The sequence below is a fragment of the Cardiocondyla obscurior genome, linkage group LG08 (assembly GCF_019399895.1).
Source record: "Cardiocondyla obscurior isolate alpha-2009 linkage group LG08, Cobs3.1, whole genome shotgun sequence".
Lineage (NCBI taxonomy): Eukaryota > Metazoa > Arthropoda > Insecta > Hymenoptera > Formicidae > Cardiocondyla > Cardiocondyla obscurior.
The window spans coordinates 7551751-7570815 of record NC_091871.1 but is presented as its reverse complement, the minus strand read 5'-3'; the positions used below and the strand labels follow the sequence as shown (position 1 = coordinate 7570815).

General features: G+C 41.0%; 1 long non-coding RNA gene across 1 annotated transcript in view; it reads left to right on the top strand.

The window, feature by feature from the left end:
• LOC139104660 (uncharacterized) overlaps nucleotides 1-12553 on the top strand; it is a 62932-nt gene extending 50379 nt beyond the window's left edge. The window contains exon 3 of the long non-coding RNA XR_011546060.1: nucleotides 3020-12553. This is a non-coding gene — a long non-coding RNA (uncharacterized lncRNA). The remainder of the gene's footprint in view (nucleotides 1-3019) is intronic.
• The last annotated feature ends 6512 nt before the right edge of the window (nucleotides 12554-19065 follow it).

Below are 19065 nucleotides of genomic sequence, written 5' to 3'. Positions count from 1 at the left end.
CAAGGTACGAACTTCCCGCGAACGATCCGAAGCTCGTCTTGCCGCGCTGCCGATTCGAATGTTTTACGTTTGCTCGGCGCGTATCTCCCGTGCTCACCGAAATTTTCGTGACTTCTTCATTCGCGTCTCGAGATTTCCCGCCTCCACGGTTTGTCGTCGTCGAATTATTTCCCTCAACCGGCTACGTGCGCTTTAAACATCGGGAGCACGTAACGCTACCGGTTGCCGCTCGTCCGCGTTAATAAAAGTACCGTCGGAAAATATGCTCCGGCATATATTGAGAAGCGAGAGGAAAGGGGAACGAAATTGGAGTAGAAGAGAAGAAAAAAAGAGAGAACCGGCGCAAGGTGACTTTCGTATGCCGGGAACAATATCGTTTTGCATGCACGAACGTGACCGCGTCGTTAACGACTGCCGTTTTCTTTCCGAAAGTATCGCTCGCGGTGCACGGAGAGTTGTTAATCAATTTTGGACTTCATAACACTTACAATCCCCTGCGCAAGTACGTCCCCGCCATTTCTTGCATCGTAATGACATCGAGTCGCAAGCGATATATTTATTTTATTCTACTTTACTCCTGGCTTCTTTCTTTTTCTACGCAATACCGTTATCTTATAATAAAAATTCCATTGTATACGACATCAAATTACGTAACATATTTGTTATCATGTTTATACGTTATTATTCCCCTCCGTTACATATACCAGATCGCAGATAATAGTGTTTAGCGTGACATATTTAAGGTCACGCAATTTTCGATCAACTTAAGGGACATTTATGAGGGAAGGTGACCGCGTGTCGCGCAGCCATTTCACCCCCATGGCGCTCGAGAGTTGTTTCCTTCGTCCTCAAACGGGAAATCTCTTTTATTTCAAAATCAATTTATTCACGAATGTGGAAAATTGAAAACGATCTCGGGTCGCCCCCCTTCATTTCGGCGTTACATTCATTTCTCGTCTATCGTTCAGTCGTGCCGCCGAAGACAACCATTTACTTTGTTATTCATTTCTTTTTCATTATACCGCGCGAAAACGTTACGGCGAAATTCGACGTATATAATTGAAAAACGCGTAATCGATATAATTGAATATTATTGACACGTTCAAAAATATCCATGTTTCCATTTGACATTATCATCTGTTTAATAAACGAACGGCATTTCTGGCTGCGCGATTGATTCGCTAAATATAAAAGCTGATTCGACGCAAAAATTTGGGTCGCTCGGTCGATTAGGCGGACGGAAGGGCGCTTTTCGAAGCGGCAGATTCGGATTTGCGAGAAAGATCAAGAGAAATTGTCAACACCCGAAGAAAGAGAAGAAAAAAAAAAAAAAAAATGTATTACAATAAAAAGAAAAAAAGGAAAAAAAATTCTCTCGACTTCGGTGCAATAAATTCCGTGACTTAATACAAAATTGTCCGTTCTCACGGGGCAAGCACGGTAAACTGCGCGCGGTATAGTTCGAGGTATTTCTTTCGTCTGCAACTCTTTTCTTTTTTTATTTTCTTTTTTTTTTCCCCAAAACGTCCCAGTTTCTGCGTAATATTTATAGCGATATAAAACAGGTCGGCGTACAAGTTTCGGGGCCAAATCGAGCACGAACTCGACTCTAGAACTGCTTCTTATCCAACTGTAACTTTTGCTCGGAACTGCCTTTCCAACGAGGAACTCCTCTCATCCCTTTATTTTATTTCTCACTTATCCCTTCTTACTTTCATCCCGGGTGTATGTTTGTCTACTTTTTGCCTACCCGTTGAATATCCCCGGAAGAGGTCCAGGAAGGAATATCGAGATGTTTCAGCTTTCACGCCACGTAAGCGATCTGGTATAAAAGTTTATTTGCAAGCTCGGCCTTCAATGGAAAACCACTTTCGGTGTAATCCGTTATACGACCGTCACAATGAACGATCGGAGGCACGTTGAACTTAAAACACACTCTATATAGAGAGGCAGTAAATTTACGTTGGAGAAGGACAGGGTGGTTATTTCAGATGTTTCCCAAGCGCCTGATTTATCCGAGCAACTTGAATGTAAGGATATACGTCGCATTACTTCCCGCGGGAGAACAGGTGTTGAGAATAATTTCACCCCTGGCCGATTTTCTCGTTCCGTCAACCGACTATTCTTTTTACTCGCGCGGCTTGCAAAAATGCAGTATGGAGAAACACGTCGAATACACGTTGCGCGAGGGAAGCTTCGGAGGGTAAAGCTCGGCCCCCGCCACGTTTTACGCGTTTTCTTCGCGGGGCGCGGAAATTGCATCTGTATCGAGGGTGGAAAAGCTAAATCCCACGGAAATCTCTTGTCTCTCGCAGATGTAAGAAAATATTAAAATAATTTAAGCGAAGCCGGCAAGTAGCAGCTTTTTGCGCAAAACTCTTTTAGCAAACTGCCGCGAGGTTAACGTGTTTGTACATGAATACAAAGCGACTCGCGGCGAACTTAATCCGTCCGTCAAATTAAAAAAAGAAACTTAATGCATTAATGTACCGCGTCCGATGTCAAATTATCGAGCGACACGTCGCATCATTTTTCATGTCTTACAAAGCGCGAATGTAAACCGCTTTCGTCACATTTACCATCCGTATCTCTAACCCCTCGAGCGGTCTTCTTCGCGCGCAGCGAAGAAAGAACTACTGATAAGAATATCGGGGCCGTCGGCGCTTGTAAAATACAGTCGCCGATTGAGACCCCAACCTGTCGAGAACCTTTTGAAAAGGATGGAATGTTCCCCGTATCAACTTATTTTTCACCTAGATGTACTTTAATATACTCTCACCTTATACGGTCGTTTATGGCAAATTTGACGGTACTATAAAGCACGATATCATCTAGATACAAACATCTTAATATCTGAACGATGAAAACTGTTTCTTAAAAAAAAATTGTATCGCTTATTTGATGAAAAGCAAAATAGCCCGAGGATAAAATTAATCCGAATTAATAAAAATGTTCTTTAATATTGCTATCGTTAACGTAATCAATATGAAATAAATTCGTTTCTTTCTTTTTGTTACAGCACAATGACTGTCTGGATGAAATTTACTAGCAAACAATGTGATCGTCATCGATGGATTCAGTCGTAAAGTTTAAAATGTAAGTATTTTTTAAATTTAATTTCAGATTATTTTTTTCCAAATTATTCTACAGCGACGAGTATTTGCATTTTAACGTAACTTAATTTTGTTGAATTCGACTGTCGTCTTTTCGCGATATCCAACAGTGACGTACGCTATCCAACTTGCTTGGTAAAGCAAACGAAAATGTGATTTTGGTGCTCGACGGCTACGGGCGGTAAATCACGTATCGTGGTTGTCGATGTGCTTCCTCCGCTTCTGTCTAATCTAATCTACATGTTTGCTCGATATTCTCACACACGGCCCTCCCCGTCGCATTTTCACCATCATTTCATCACGTGCTTTTTGTCGCGGTTACAAAACTACGGCGATTTTCAGAGGCGATAGTGCCTTTCATCGGCACCTACATATCTAAGTTTCGCCGTCGCGAGGCAACGGCGTTCTGCGCGTTCGGCGTGCCTCCGCATATTCTCTCCGAAACTTGTAAGAGTAAAGTTTTCGCGGTCATTTCGCGCCTTATCGAAAGTAAGAACGGCGAAACATCGTTTCTCCTAACTAGACTTTTTTTTTTGCCCTCTTTCTGAATTTCCGCGACTGCGACGAACCGTAGCGATGTCGAAAAAGTTGAAGAGAAAGTTTTAAATAACGCTTCTGCCTATTGTCATGCCCTCGACATGTTGCAGTTACTAATTTTTTACAAATCTTTTTCGCGCAGAAAAAAAGAAACAAAAAAAAGCTTAGTTTAACGACTTTAATTAGTTATTCGTAATGCCTCGATGGGATAATAAAACAACGAGCGGACGAACTGGTGGAACTATTGGGTTGTAACACGAACCCGACGAACTAATGTAATTATAAAAAAATCTTTTGAGAGGAAAAGAGCGCAAAAAAAGAACGAGGTTTAATACTCTCCGATGTACTAGATTCTTTTTTTTTTTTTTCCTCGGGTCTTTTTCCCCCCGTGGACAACGAGAACGACTTTTTATCCTCCTATGAATTCCTCAAACGATACGGCAAAGCACGTGGGAGGTACTAGGTAAAATTTATGTTGCGGTATGAGCAGCGATGTGGGATGTAAATTACAATTTTACGTACTGATCTCGTTATTATCATTGAGAGAAAGAGAGAAAGAGACATTGAAACAAATACACGAAACAAATGTCGTTGAATTAAAAAGAAAAAAAAAGGAAAAAAAGAAAAAGAAGGATTTCCATTTACATTCAGGATGCACTAAAATAAATAATGAAGTGCCGATAGTATCGTACTTTTACATTGTGATACGTGCCGTTCTTAACGATAATGAAATATGAAGTAAATAATTTTTCCGTGCTACTCCAACGATTCGCCAAGTTACAGAAACTTAATTCGTTTCTTGCCATCTTTCCTAGTTCTAGCTTCTCTTCTAATTATTGCACAACAAACCAATTCAAATTACCCTAAACGACGGGCACTAATTCGAAGTTGGAGTGTACAGTGTTAAGATGGGTGAAAAGTTTAATTACGTTTGTCACAGTAGAAAATAGGTTGTTTACGTAAGAACGAGACAAAGGTAAACGTCGATCATTATTATACTCGGCGTTGTAAGTACCTGTACTTATACTTATTTTACTCTCTACGTCGCTTTTACTCGCGTGGATTTCGTCTCTAAACGCGAATTACCGTCAATTATATCGTGTAATAAGGCGACGAGCTTTTATCGTTGCACGAGCAATTTCATTAACAAATAACCGAGATGTCAATCATCCATGTGGCTTTATCGAACACATGTAAATTAAAAAGTGCGGACACGCGACTCACTTTTTATCAGTATTCGTAATTCGTGTTATCGATCGATTTGTGAATTAACAGGGAAGAAAGCTCGTGACACATCCCGGCTTGACTAACGTCGCACATTTTCCTAATCAGAAACAAAACCTGCAGCCCGCGTAAAATCAATCAATTATCAGAATGAAAGTAAACGATCGAATTTATTACGCGACCCGCGAGATAAATTTTGATTTCATTTCTCCACAACGGCTTGTCAGCGACTCACCTACGTATAAAAAAATATACGCGTATTTATTTAGTGCAAAACAAATTCAAAATATAACAACTACAATCGTAACCACCGACGTGTTTCGTATTAATTACCTGCGCGGTAAAAATTTTGCGAAAAAATTTTCGGTTATCGAGTCAATCGGCGCGAACGATTAAACAACATTTGAGACGGAAGATCGTCGGTTTTGTTTCGACGCTTCGACTACGCGTCGGTGGATATTTAATTTCAAACTCAACTATCGAGATAGGTGTAGATCGTAATCGCCCATTAAATCTCCACTGACGAGATATCGATTAGGAATTCATCAAAAAATTTATGGCCGAAGGAACACACGGTAAATCTGGGTCATACCGTGTGTGCCGGTCGAACATATAGAAAATGCGCCCACGGCTGCTTTCAACTCCCAAGCTCTTTAAGCGCCGTTAAATCTAGCAAAGGAAATCTTAATTGGGGCGACATTAAATGCTCCGTATGCAGAAAGTCGATGATTTGCGTAACCTTTACAATAGAAGCACCGCGAATTTTTTTTAGTTTCAATTACTCCTCGTTTAAAAACACGTTCGCAGGGATGATTTTAATTTTTTTTTTTCCTAATAGTATAAATCTTGGGCGCGCATCTCGTCGGGATAAACTCCTTAGAAATTACCCGTCGATCGGCCGGCTGATTAATACGAATGATCCGGCTCGGGTAATGTTTACGATCCGGATGTAGGTCTCGGTATGTTTTTCTCTACTGTTACGAGCAGACGGGCGCCACGGTTTAGAATGCCAGTCATGCTTACTTTCATTTTTACGCGCGGTGCAGCGGAGTTTCTGTCGCTCTGCTCACGGCAACTCTGAGCCCGCGAGCGGGGAACAGACAGCGGAGAATAAAGCATGGCGGTACACTAAGAGGCTAACGTGCAATGAGCTTCCTAAACGCGAGCATGCAAACAGCCGTGCTACACCGCGGTCCAATTGACACGCACAAAACCCATTTAATAGAAGGTAGAAATGTTACTACGTCGGGATTACTAACACGTGACGTATCCACACGGTTGCCCTGTTCCGCGGGAATTAAGCTCGGCGAGCATCTCGCGTTATCCCGATCAACCAGATTATCAATCCTCGCTCGAAATAATTATCGGAATGACTCGTGCGAAATATCGCTATCAGCTTGAGAATTCGGAACGGCGTAGCCGGACGGAAATAGACTGCTTTCCTTCTCGCGATCGCCGCGATAAAAGTCAAACGTGTTTATGGCGCAACGAAAGAGCTACTGTTTCCCGCAAAGAGCCCAGAACCCAGGGGAGTAAAGATCGAGACGTCTCTTCCGATCCGGAAAATCGCCGGCGCGCATGCATCTATTAACGTTCCCTCGGCAGATGCCTGCGTAACTTCGTAGTCTCGCATTTCGGCTGAGTGGCAAGAGTCAGATTGGACGCTTGGCCAACTCTCGCGTGGGTCGCACACACGTGACATCGATCTGAGGACTTTCCCGACCTGGGCGTGGTCCCGCAAAACGGGAATAAAGGACTCCGCGATCGTTTATCTACCGGCGTTTAACGCGGACGTCACCGAGCGGGAGCCATCACTTTTTTAACCGCCTATAGTAAATCATCCTTTACGGTCGAACGTTGTAACTATGCTCGCAAGTACGCGAGTTATATGGCGATTAGCATTTTATCCCGACGTTTCATCTCCGCCTAATGGATTATCAAATTATTCGCAAATTATTTCAGCTCGTAATCGTATCAAAAGTAAGTTCCAATTTTTAATTACGCGCCTGCCATGAACGTGGATCAAAATCAGCACCGAATTCGCGAAGATTAAAAGTAATAAATTTCCAGATGCGTTATAACGTTTTAAAAATAAATATCGAGTAGCTTTTGTAAATTAATATAATATATCAAATCGCATTTAAATTAATATATTTTTTTTTGCGCAATATGAATACGTATAAATAACAAGACTTTAAAATTGTAAACTTAAATCACAATGTAATGTTATAAAATTTTGATTTACGCATGAAAAATTAATCGCGATACTTGAAATTAATTTTATGACAAATTCATAAATTAGTTTACAGAGGAAACACCGCGCTTTTAATTACAGTCTCTTCGTTTGTAAAATGGGAACGTGACACGCAATAAGCGTACCGTGACAGATCAATGCAATTAAAAATCACACTTTTTATCGGAATCGTCGGAAATCTCTGCGGAAAATTCTCAATTTCCGAACGCGCGAGCTGCGTGTGCTCCCCGCGTATGTCGGAACTGCCGTTGGATACGTTTGCACGTACAAACCAACGGATTTGTTTGACAAGGGCGCGCGAAAATCTCGATTTTTGTAATTTTTTTTTTTTTTCCTGTTTTTTTCGACAGAGAATATCCGGCTTGTAATTTCCGCAAGAAACGCAAGCCCGCTATATTTACCGTATGTTTTAATACACGGGCCGGGGAGTTATTTACTTATTTTCCCGACAAACGGCTTGCGCCGCGCAGGAAATTAAACTTTTCCTCCCATAACTAATTTTCCGCCAGGTTTACGCTACGAAATATTTTCGACGGCAGATTACGGCCGGGGATATTAGTTCGCACTTTCCCTCTCCCTCCCGCTCTTTCCCTTTTCCCTCCCCCCTTACCCTTTCCCGTCTCCACCGATACGTTAATTATGCCGCATAATGCTTGTTGACCCACCACAAAAGTTTTCCCCGTATGTTTTATGGCATGTGGGTAGTTGTAACTACACCAAAATATCGCCTATTATCAACGTTATTTGCCTCCGTTGCCTCGGCCGCGCAGCAGGGAAAGAACAAATTTGTTTGGCTACATGCGTAAACTGGCACGTGTGTAACGGGCAAATTGAGTTAACAATTTACGATGTTCCCCGTAGGATTCGGACAACAGTTAGAAACTAGTTTTATCAAGAAAAAACCTTTATTCCCCTGCCATCCCGTGGATGGCCGGGTCCTTCGCGAGGGCGTAATAGATAATTAGCGACTGTAATTCGCCAACTACAGCGCAAAGTCTGTACCCTTTTCGAGTACGTACCTCTTGGGTACGTACCTGCTTTGCAAAGTTACGAATCTCATGAGCGACATTCCAATCTTTGAAGCGCACGCCGAAGAAAAATGAGCTACGCTAAATAACCGCTTATATGCACGGCTAAGCAAGTTTCGCAAGCATGCAATTTATTTAAACAGCTACCCCCGTGGACGCGGGCAAAAGCGATTTTACGATAAAACACAACCTTTAATTTTTTCGAAAAATACCTTCGTTCAGTATGATAAATTCTTTCATAAATAAAAATAAGCGATTTTGTGAATTGTGAGCGATACAAAATCCAATTATGTTTCCACCGATCACGAACAAAGGTTGCATTAAATTACATTTTATGAAAAAAAAAAAAAAGTCCCTAACAAAAACGTTTCCCCCTTTTTGTCCTGCGATTTCTATTTTTACGTACAAGGTAAAATTAATATTTTATTTATGAACCGATCGCGCGTAACGAAACTCAGAGATTATGGGGCACAGACAATAAACAACTGTCGTATTAAGTTATCAAGGGAGCAGTCCACTACCGTTTAATTAATTCACACGCAGCATCGTCGAAGCAAAGCGGAAAGCTCGATCCGTGCTTAATTAAGGTGTCTAAGCACCGCGTAACATCAGACGCATTTCAATGAGCATCCGCAGACAGGTGCCTTAGAGGCGTCAAATTTGATCCATTATACGAACCGATAAGACAAATGTATTGATAATGATGTACTACATTATCTATTATATCAAATTAATTTAAAGCGTATTAAAAAAAATCTTACATATAATTCTTAAGATAGTTTTTCTTTTTTTTTTTAATTATATAACATTAAGCTTTTGTCAAAAGACAAACGTTTTCAAGTAAAAAGTTAAAATTGCATCGCAAACTTTATCTTCGATGTTTTAGGTATCGTCGGGAATTTAGAAACGTAGAAGAGATTGTACATGCAAGAGAAAAAGGCAAAAAGAGCGGAGGAGGGAGCAGCGGTAAAAATTTTCGGCTCCGCCGCTCGCGCAGTTAAAGTTTCCGGTTTACGATGTGGTACGTGCGGAATGGAAGAAAAACGTTAGAGATACTTTATCCCGAATCAGTTGCATCGTTTGTCTTCGTTAATCGCGTGATCCGAACCGACAAGTTTCTGAGAAATAATGAAAAATCGGTATCGTTTCTCACGGAGGAAGCTCCGCGTCGTCATGTTCGAACCGGCCGGAGCTTCCCGAGGGAATCCTTCGTTCTCTTAAACGCGTCATAGTCCGAGTCAAATTTTTATCGAAAAAAAAATCACCGGCTTCCGAGTTATAATTCCGGAGTTATAGTTCGCGAGTGAAAGGAAAGATTTCGACCGGCAAAATGTCGCAAGTATAAAATTAATAATACGGTATCGTTTCGATCGCGGGCGTCTGAAATGAAGCGGAAATGCGGGAAACATCGCTCCCCGTTGCGGCCCCGTTACATGCATATTTCCCTGAATGTATACGATAGATATCGGACGAACGAGCGGATGGCTTAATGGAGTTTGATCGTTGATAACGACACGACAGGAGAGGTCGGGAGTAATAACGTTGATAACACCGTTCATCGCCGAAAAGCCATACCGAAAAGCCGTGCACGTGTACATATTGTACTATTGCGCACGTCGCCATCCTGTTTATTTGTCACACTTGTTCGAGCTCGCGTTCGTGGATATTTGCATATGGATCCCGATAGATATATTGTACATATTTACTTGTATACGTGCTTACATCGACACGTAGGTACGTCGAGCACCCTTCGCATTTTACGTGTGCACGCATAAAACTTCCGAGGAGCTACTACTTTCGAATGTCTAATAATTCTTTCACGAGTCCTCTCCGCTCTTGAGTCATCATTTGATATTAATATATTAAAGAACTTTACGTAGTGAAACATTGTTTCAAGAGTGCATTGTTGTAAAAAAATTATTAAAATTAGAATACCGCTTTGACTTAATTTTAACACGAAGATTCATCACGGTAATAAATAATTTAATTTATTAAAAATTATTTTTTAATTTTAGAAAATATTTACTATGTAATGTTCTTTTTCTTTATTTTTTTTTTTCCAATTTTGCTTATTTAGAAAATAATTTAATTTCCCCAGTATCTTCCTCATTCTTTATTTCCGTGAGTAAATAGAGTAAAAGAAAAAGAATGAAGCACTTGACACACTTATTCGTTTTCCTTTACGGCAAAGTCTTCGTAAAACTTTTCGTGGACATGTCCGAGGCCTTTGTTTTTCGCATTCGATTGTTTCAAAGAGAAACTGCGCCGGGTCAGTTTCCCGCATCCGCGAAACTTAAATCCCCAAGACTAACTTTTTTCAAAGTACTATTTTTCTCGTGCGCGAAAAACTTTTCGAAACGAACGCGTAAGAAAAAAAAAAAGAAAGAAAAAAAAATCTGCGAGAAGCGAAGCTCGCGGCTTGATATCGTCCTTGCGTAAGCTCGTTTTTCTGGTAATTTGCATGATTTGGGTTTTTGCAAGCGCCTCAATTGCGAAAATCGCACGCTATTCGCGTCGTTAACGTTCCTCGTGCACGTTTCGCTTTCCTTTTCTGTACTTCGTACGTGCGGCTCGGTCGCGTGTATACTTAGGCGTGTTGTAGCGCACGGGAAACCCTCTGGTATCAACGGCATATATAGCCACTATCCTATCGACCGCCCCACATATTACACCTTCACATACTTCCTCCTACCCTATTCTCCTCGTTTCTCATCCCCTGTATCAAACTGCAGCCAATTGGACCTAGGGTAGCCGAAGCTGCACGCGCGCGCAAGCGCGCCTTCCGGTGTTTTCTTCGCAATTTTTCACTGCGAGAAATTTCAAATCGCCGAGATAAACGAACGCCGACTCTTAAGGGGGTATATACGCCCGTTCGAACGAACACCGAGCGAAGAACAAACGCGGACATTCATAAACAAATCTATCGCTACAAAAATAACGTACCAAAAAAACACACACATTAAGGAATATTCGCGTTAGCCGCGTTCGTTCGGTTCTCGCATTCGCCGAATGTATCCAGACCTTCAGATTTATTTTTTAAAGAACAATCATAAATCAACTTGCCAAATTTTAATGCCCCGCATTATTTTACTTTGCAATTTTTAAAAGTAAAAGATTTTGCAGCAATCAAAAGTCCATTTATAAACTATCAATAGCCCGTCTATTTCTTTTTTTCTCTTTTTTTCTTTTTTTTTTTCTTTTTTATTTTGCGTTCAATTCTACAAGTCTTCCCGTAGCTCAGAATATTTTTCAATAATTCTCTGAATATTTTTCTCCGCTTGTTTACATAATGCCACGAAACAAAAGATGAATGAATAATGGTTCTTCCCGAGAGTCACCTGGCTTCGCAATACCGTAATGAAATATGCATGCAAACAGCTATTTGCACATTAGAACGGCTCCTATTATCTCCATAACGGCAATAATGAGGCACACATGTTGCAACTAACGAGTACCGTATCGCATCGTACGGAAAACAATAACGTATGCCATTCGCTTTCTACGAAGAGAAATTCATAAATCGGATACGGTAAATGTTATTGCCCGATCGACGGAATTATATTCAGTTACTTTTATCATAAGTTATCACGTGCAATACCCCGCATCGAAATTATTTCGACGACCAACGGTACGCCGGCTGACTATTATATTTATATAATCCACAACTGGTTAACGGACGAAATAACCAGCCGAACGGTAGCCATAAAAAGAGAAAAAAAAAAGAAACAATGCACCTGTGTGCGCAATACGTTTTCGTTCAATCAAACGTCTTCCTGATTGAAACATCGCTTGTTGCTTATCGAATGTCACGTTGCTGCCATCATTTTACTTGTTTTTTCTTCCCGCGCGCTTATCGGCTCAGCCGTTTTTCCGAGCCGTACGAATTACGAATCGTATAACATCGCTACGAAAGCCAGCTGCTAGAAATTAATTATTCGCAAATAAAATCCGTTTCGTTTCCGTAATGAATTGATACGAGGAAAGAATACTTGATTTTTTTTTAATATACGTTAAAATTTTAATTGCTCAATCTGTAATAAACAGTACCTTGTTTTTTTTTTTTTTTATTTCTTTTTTTTTAAGAACCTGTTCGAAGCCAAAAGTCAACTTAATGGCTGTAAAGTGGAATCTGTGTAGCCTCACAAAATAAACTTTGTGCGAACACGACTGTTCTCTCAGCGAATATTTCCACGCCTTTACTTTCATGTCAATGCATCGAACATTTTCTCGTAAGTGGAGGAAAAAAGCACTCTGATGAGATTCAGCCATGATTTTGTAAGAGAATTCCGTTTCAAGCGAGAGTGACGATGAAAGCGTGACTAGTAATGTGATATATTTTATGCAAAGCGACAAATTAATTTAAAAAAAAAAAAAAAAACGTAACGACGTTTTTTTTACACCATGTTCGATCATTACAATCATTGCATTACATTAGAAAAAAAGGTGTGCAAAGAACGCAGCGATTTATCGTACTCGATTCAAGAACACGAGTGATCGAATTTAAATAAAATAAAAAAATAACGCATATTCTATAAATAAATTGTTTATATCTATACAAAGATTCTTGTCGCGCTTCAATAAGTAAAAGCCTAAAAGGATCAAGCCACCGCGTAAACATTTTAATTAATTATGTAGTCATCAAAAGTTCGTTTCAATAACAATACGAATGCTACTTCAGAACTAATAAAGCTCGAAAGTTTCCGATTGTTCTTCAAATTCGCCAACTTTCTTTTCGCGGAGCAGCGGTTTCATAAAATCTGACGCGGAAAAATGGGGCGATGCACAACGCCCAGGGCAAACGAGATAAACTTCTTCCGGTGCGAAACGAGCTTAAGCAAGCTGCTGTAAATTTTATCCCTGCGTCCTCGTACGTAACAAGCGCTCGTGCGAACGAAAACGTCAAAATGCCCTACGAAATCAGCGTCCCTTAATTAAAATTTGCAAATAACTCTTTCCGTCTTCTCGCGCGCCGTGAAATTTTCGAGAAAGTTTACTTTCATTCAGCTACTTTTTTTTTTCCCCAAGCTAATTTCAAACTCCTCTCATATTTCATAATGTTTCCCGTGATCGTATAACATCTTATTTAATACCTCGGACGCGAGATTTATTCAAACAAATATCTACAATGGGAAATTAGTGATAGGAACTCCTCGCTCGGATTATATGCTACGCACGTGCCACATATAGTTACTCGCGGAATCGACGCGAGATCTCCTTATTCATTCGAAGCGAATCGATTCAAGGAAGTGTCCCCGATAGCAAAATCGGGAGTTAAACTTCGCTTTACCGCTCTTCAGGCGCATCCATAGTCGATCATTAGTCACAGCTAATAAAGTATTCCCTGCCATGCGCCGAGTTTCCGAAGAACCAACAACTCCTAACGGATAATCGCGTTGGTGTGTAATGACGAGCGCCGGTCTCTTTGCTACCGTGGGGCATAACTTTCCGCATACGGGATTATCATTTAAGAGAACAGCACGCAAGAAATTATACACAGTCGAGAAATGAAAATTTCAACAAAACTTTTGCTTAGCATACAAATAAGAATTTAAAAACGTACGTATGAATTATTCATAAAGCTTCATATTTCACAGTGATTACGAATTCCGATGGGTTTATGGACTTCTTTATAGATCGGTCTCGTCGAAAAATGTAAAATGTACGGTTTTATCACGGCCGCGAAGTCGAACCGATATAAAAATACGAGCTAAGTGTATTACCTTTGGTTCCCGAAGTACGATATTATCAAACAATTTACCTTATCTTACACTTAATCATCTCGATCGCGTTCGAGTATCTAATACATCAAAGAAAGGATCGCGGCAAGATAAAGCCGTCAAGTGTGGCTCTTTCGAAAGCCCTATCAAACCGAAGTTTAAAGGTGAAATACGCCGGCGCATTTCGCGAGCGACAGCCTGCAGCTGCAGTCTGCGAAACCGCGCTGCTTTATGGATTAACGAGCGTCCGCACTTTCGCAAAGTTTCACGTAGTACGGTCTCGCGAAGAGGGACGGCGAGTTCGCGCGCCTGCAAGCGCGCCCCGGAAGTTTTCGGTGTGAATGCGAGCACTTGCGGGACGTATTTCTGATTAATTCCGCCGCGACGGATAACGAATGCGCATACCGCGCGACAATTGAATAAAAACATTCATTAGTCGATTCATTCGCTGGGGATTTGTAAGTGCACTTTTATCCGACGACAGCGCACGCGAATCTTTGCTACCTCGCGACAATAAGAATTGGGCTTGGGGCCAGTTTATTTTAACAAAAACAGGGAACGCTCCTATGCCACTCCTTTCACCACATTTCTTTTTGTTCTTTAGGCCTTTCTTTAACAGACGCTTATATAATACCCTTTCTCTAAATGAAGCATCATTCTTTCAATGCGACTGCACTAATCTTTTGTTCCCTGACGTAAAAAAACGCGCAAGGATAAATATATGTATATGGCCTAGAATAGAGAGACGCGAGCACGAACTAGTATTAGCTATCGATTCTCTTTAGATAATTAAGAAATATTTTTGTCGAAATATCTCGATCCAATTATACTTCTATTCGGGTTTCATGGATTATTTGGATAACTTTTTCATTGCTTTTAAATACGATAGAAATTTAATATCCTCAAATAATTATTTATGAATTCGGATATTTTAATTAACAAAATTTCTATTGATCAATAATTTTTCAGGCCACTACATAAATTTATATAGCTTGAAGAAACCATGCGCGACCTATTTTTTAAGGAACCCTAATTATAAACTTGATAAAAAAGATCGTATGACTCACCGATCTGAGCATCAGCGGAGTTGAAGATTTCTGCCGGTGACTGTAACAGAAAAAAGAAATTATTAATACAGACATGTCGATTAATTAATGAAATTAATAAAAGAAAAAAGATTTTTTTTTTAATTTATACTTACTTAAAAGTTGCTCCGCCGAAGCAGGATGCCCCCCGGGCCTGCTCCTCCTCTCAGATGGGACGTGTCGAGCCATCCTTCCGCGCACTGGAAACTCGCGAACACCCCGACCGTGATTTTACAATTCGCGAAAAATTATTAAACACTTTCGCACGTTGTTTTTCGGAACTCCCGTAAAGAAATCATTGTAAAAAAACGCCCGAAAACTGACGGATCTCTCGGAACGGCCGACGAACCGGCTACGGTTCGTAAAATAATTAATACGAGCGGTAACGACACGCGTTGATGACCGGCGGATGCAGCTACGTCGATCTGTAACAAAGAAAAAAAATATATATATTAATTTTAGAAATGCCATAAATATAAGCTATTAGTTCTGCGTTTTATAAAAGTGATTCTTACCTCTGGCGTTGCTCCGGTGAAGCACGATGCCTTTACCGAGGCCTCCTCCTCCTCTCAGAATAGTAGACCTTCCTCTCAGATCGTCTGGACATCGTCCTCGCGCTGGTCACCTGCAACAAAAGCCCGAATTCTTAATTAGAATTGCGCGAGTCTACGCAACACATCTGAAAGAGAAAGATTACTACGGGGAGATAAACGCGGGATATAACCAACTCCACGGAAAGGAGATGTACTCACATGTGTTCTTCTCACACGGATAATCGAGAGGAGAAGATAGTTCTCATGCCGGGCGGCTTTCGTCAAACGGAAGTGCGAATTTCAGTACGGAGACACGTGCTTGCTGTGCCGTGCGTAGTACGTGTATGCTTGCGCGACCGCTAGAAAAGGACAAAGCGAGAGTGGGAGTGGTGGGGGAAACACCTAGCGCGCGGCACGTAGGCTCGCGCTCGCTCTCGCTCCGTTCCTCCCATCACTCCCCGCCGCCCCCGCGCCTATCTATACTACCTATACGTTAGTCTTTTTCGATTTAATTGTAATATTAAATTCGTATGTCCAGACAAAGACGGTGCTTCCTCTAAGTCGTCCTCGATCTCGAAAACCGCGAAGACCGTCCTTGCCTGAACGTATTAATTAATTAAATATTAAAATAAAATCAAAATTAAATTAAATATAATTAAAAAAAAAATTAAATATAATTAAATATTAAAATTAAATCGAACCGAAAAATCGCGGACTTGACAATCGGCGTTGGTTTTAAGCGGTAACAATTAACAGCTAATTTACGCGTCTCGCCAATTTTTTTAAGATGGGATAATTTATATAATAATTCTTTAAAAAAAGAAAAAGTTTTGTATATTTAAACGCAATTATTTCTAAAGTGTGTCGATATCGTTTTTAGCTACAAATATATTAGTCCACTCAAAGAGGAAGGAGGTTAATTAACAGATACCCTTCTAAAGATCCCTGTAATAAATCTACCCGTGCAAGCCCGTGAGAAAGAGTGGGTGAGCGCAGAAAGACGAGACGCGCAGTATACTCGAATGGATTTCGGTGGACTTTAGGTCTTTCGAAGAACTATAAATCGTTCACTCTCCCAATGTCCTCACTCGAAATCGCTCTCTTGCTCCTCTCCTCCTCCTCTTCCCTCTCCCTCTCTCTCTTTCTTGATAATAAATCGAACCCACTCGACTTAGAAAGACTTTTACATTCTCTTTTTATTTTTTTTTCCTTGCAGATCGCGATCAATGACTTGCTGGGCCTGAAGAGGCGACGACAGAAAGACGACGGAGGAAGCAGCTCGGTGGAGGCAGCTAGTGAGAAAGGCTTCTCGACCGAAAGTATATCGATGGAGCCGCCCTTATGCAAACCGCGAAGCTACGCGGGGATCACCCGGCCTGGTCGTCGGACTAATTCCATCGGCGGGCCCCGGCAATTTCACGGAGCGGCGAACTAGGCCGCTCTTTCGTCCCCGTCGACGGCAACGAACCCGGCCACTTCCACTTCCTCCACCCTACGTAGCCGCCCCACCACCTGATAAGGTCAGCCACGACAAACTACTTTTTCGCGAATGACCGCACTCCGATACAAAACCGGATTTATCGCGAGATAATAATTAATTTAATACAATTCATACATTTATTTTATCTCGAGATATCAACCACGTGCTTTTTTTTTTTTTTATATTATTTTAAATTGTACTAATCGATCTCGCTGTTATCGTCGATCAACGCGGATTATAAACGTACCTTTCAGACAATTATTTCGTCGATGTAAATAATTGCGTACAAATTTTATATATTTGACGGCGGGCGATGGAAATCGAAAGAGAAAACTTTCTCTAAAAGTTGCGTGGTTGTCGCATGACATATCGCGTACACATCAGTCTATACATTTATATATTTAGGATGCTAGAGTGTTTGATATATAGGATCGATTCCCCTGACAGCAGAAGGTATGCAAATATTGTCGACAAAATAGCGAACTATTGATTGATAAGAGTATGCGCTATAAGCTGTGCTTCGTTCGCGATATATATATATATTTTTTTTTTCAATGATATATACATACTACGGAATAGAACTGCAGAAATACGGGTATTGTATCGTTCAATTCGAAGCGACAGCTTCGCAAACAAGATATCGCTTTACACTACGATTATGCAGGAGTTGTTTGTGTTCGCGATCCGATATGTTGATTAATCTCTTCATCGAGTTATCGCGCTACAATCTGATAAGGTTCGCCAATTGACGCGCGAACACGGCGGAGCACGCCAGGATTTAACTGGTCACTCGTTCCACCCTTGTAGGATGTTTGCACGGTGGCTTAAGAACCTTAGCGAGCCGCTTTGCCCCGAAGACGTTGATGGACGAGGGTTGTACGCGCGGGCTCGAGTCCATTTTGCGCGATATATTACGCGATAATCACCCTGTAAAAGAGCAGAGGCGCAAGGACCGATGTATCGCGATATCGACGATTACTCTACTTAAGATGTATGCGCGCGGCAAACATCGCCGGGAGAAATTACGTCCCCGTGGACTGGAAGCGAACGTTACGGCGGAGAGAGAGAGAGCCGACCGGTCGTCCTATTTATCGCGGCAAGCCCCGCCGTCATAAATTCCGCCCGGAGTAATTACGGAATATTTGCGAGACGCACTCATAAAGGATGCTCATTGAACAATCTTCCCTCCGATCTGAAAGAAAGGAGCGCCGGAATGAAGTTTATCTCTGGGTATTTCGCGCTGAAATTTACTTGGAAATCTCTTTCGTATAATACCCACTATTTACGTTACACGCAGGCGGTCATTATTATTGAAAATTCAATGGAACGTGCTTGACGCGACGAAACACTTTTTTTTTTTTTCTTATTTTCCTCGCGGACGTACTAAATTAATTAACCGCGCGTAAATTAGCCGGCGAGAATATTAGATCTCGCTTAAATTTCCGCTAAACTAACGAGATACCGACGAATGTGAAATTTTGTACTGCATTTCCCGTCTCGCATTACGAGGCTGTATATATATATATTCCAACTCGCATTTCAGCTTCGCCAAAGGCGCAATACTTAGATGGAATCGAAACCCTACCTTCTGTGCACTATATTCTTGTAAAACTATTTTTCTTCTTTTTCTATTTTTTTTTTTTTTTTTATAACGCGAACGAAAGCAGCTTGAAAAAAAATTTTCTTACATCACGGGAATTAAAAGAAGTCGTGCAACAATTCGAAATTGTTTTCAAATTCAACAAAGCATACGTGACGAATGATTGTCGCGATACGATAAAAAATAACTTCCTAACAACGTGGAGGAGATAAAAAGAAAGAGGAAAGAAAGAAATATATATAATGCGTACAAGCATATTATTATTCTGCTGCCAGAGGCAAGTACGACGAAGCTCGCAATATTCGAGATAGCTCGAATTATTCCGCGGCATCCTACGAATGTCGCTACGAATGAATGCACTCGCATAATTTTGCACCGTCTGTAAGCACGCATTATGTCGGTACTCGATTCTAACGAGACGCAGCGTTCTTAATCGTTTCCAAGGGAACTAGGTCAGGTTTAAAAGTTATTGGCAACTTTGCCCCTACGTATAT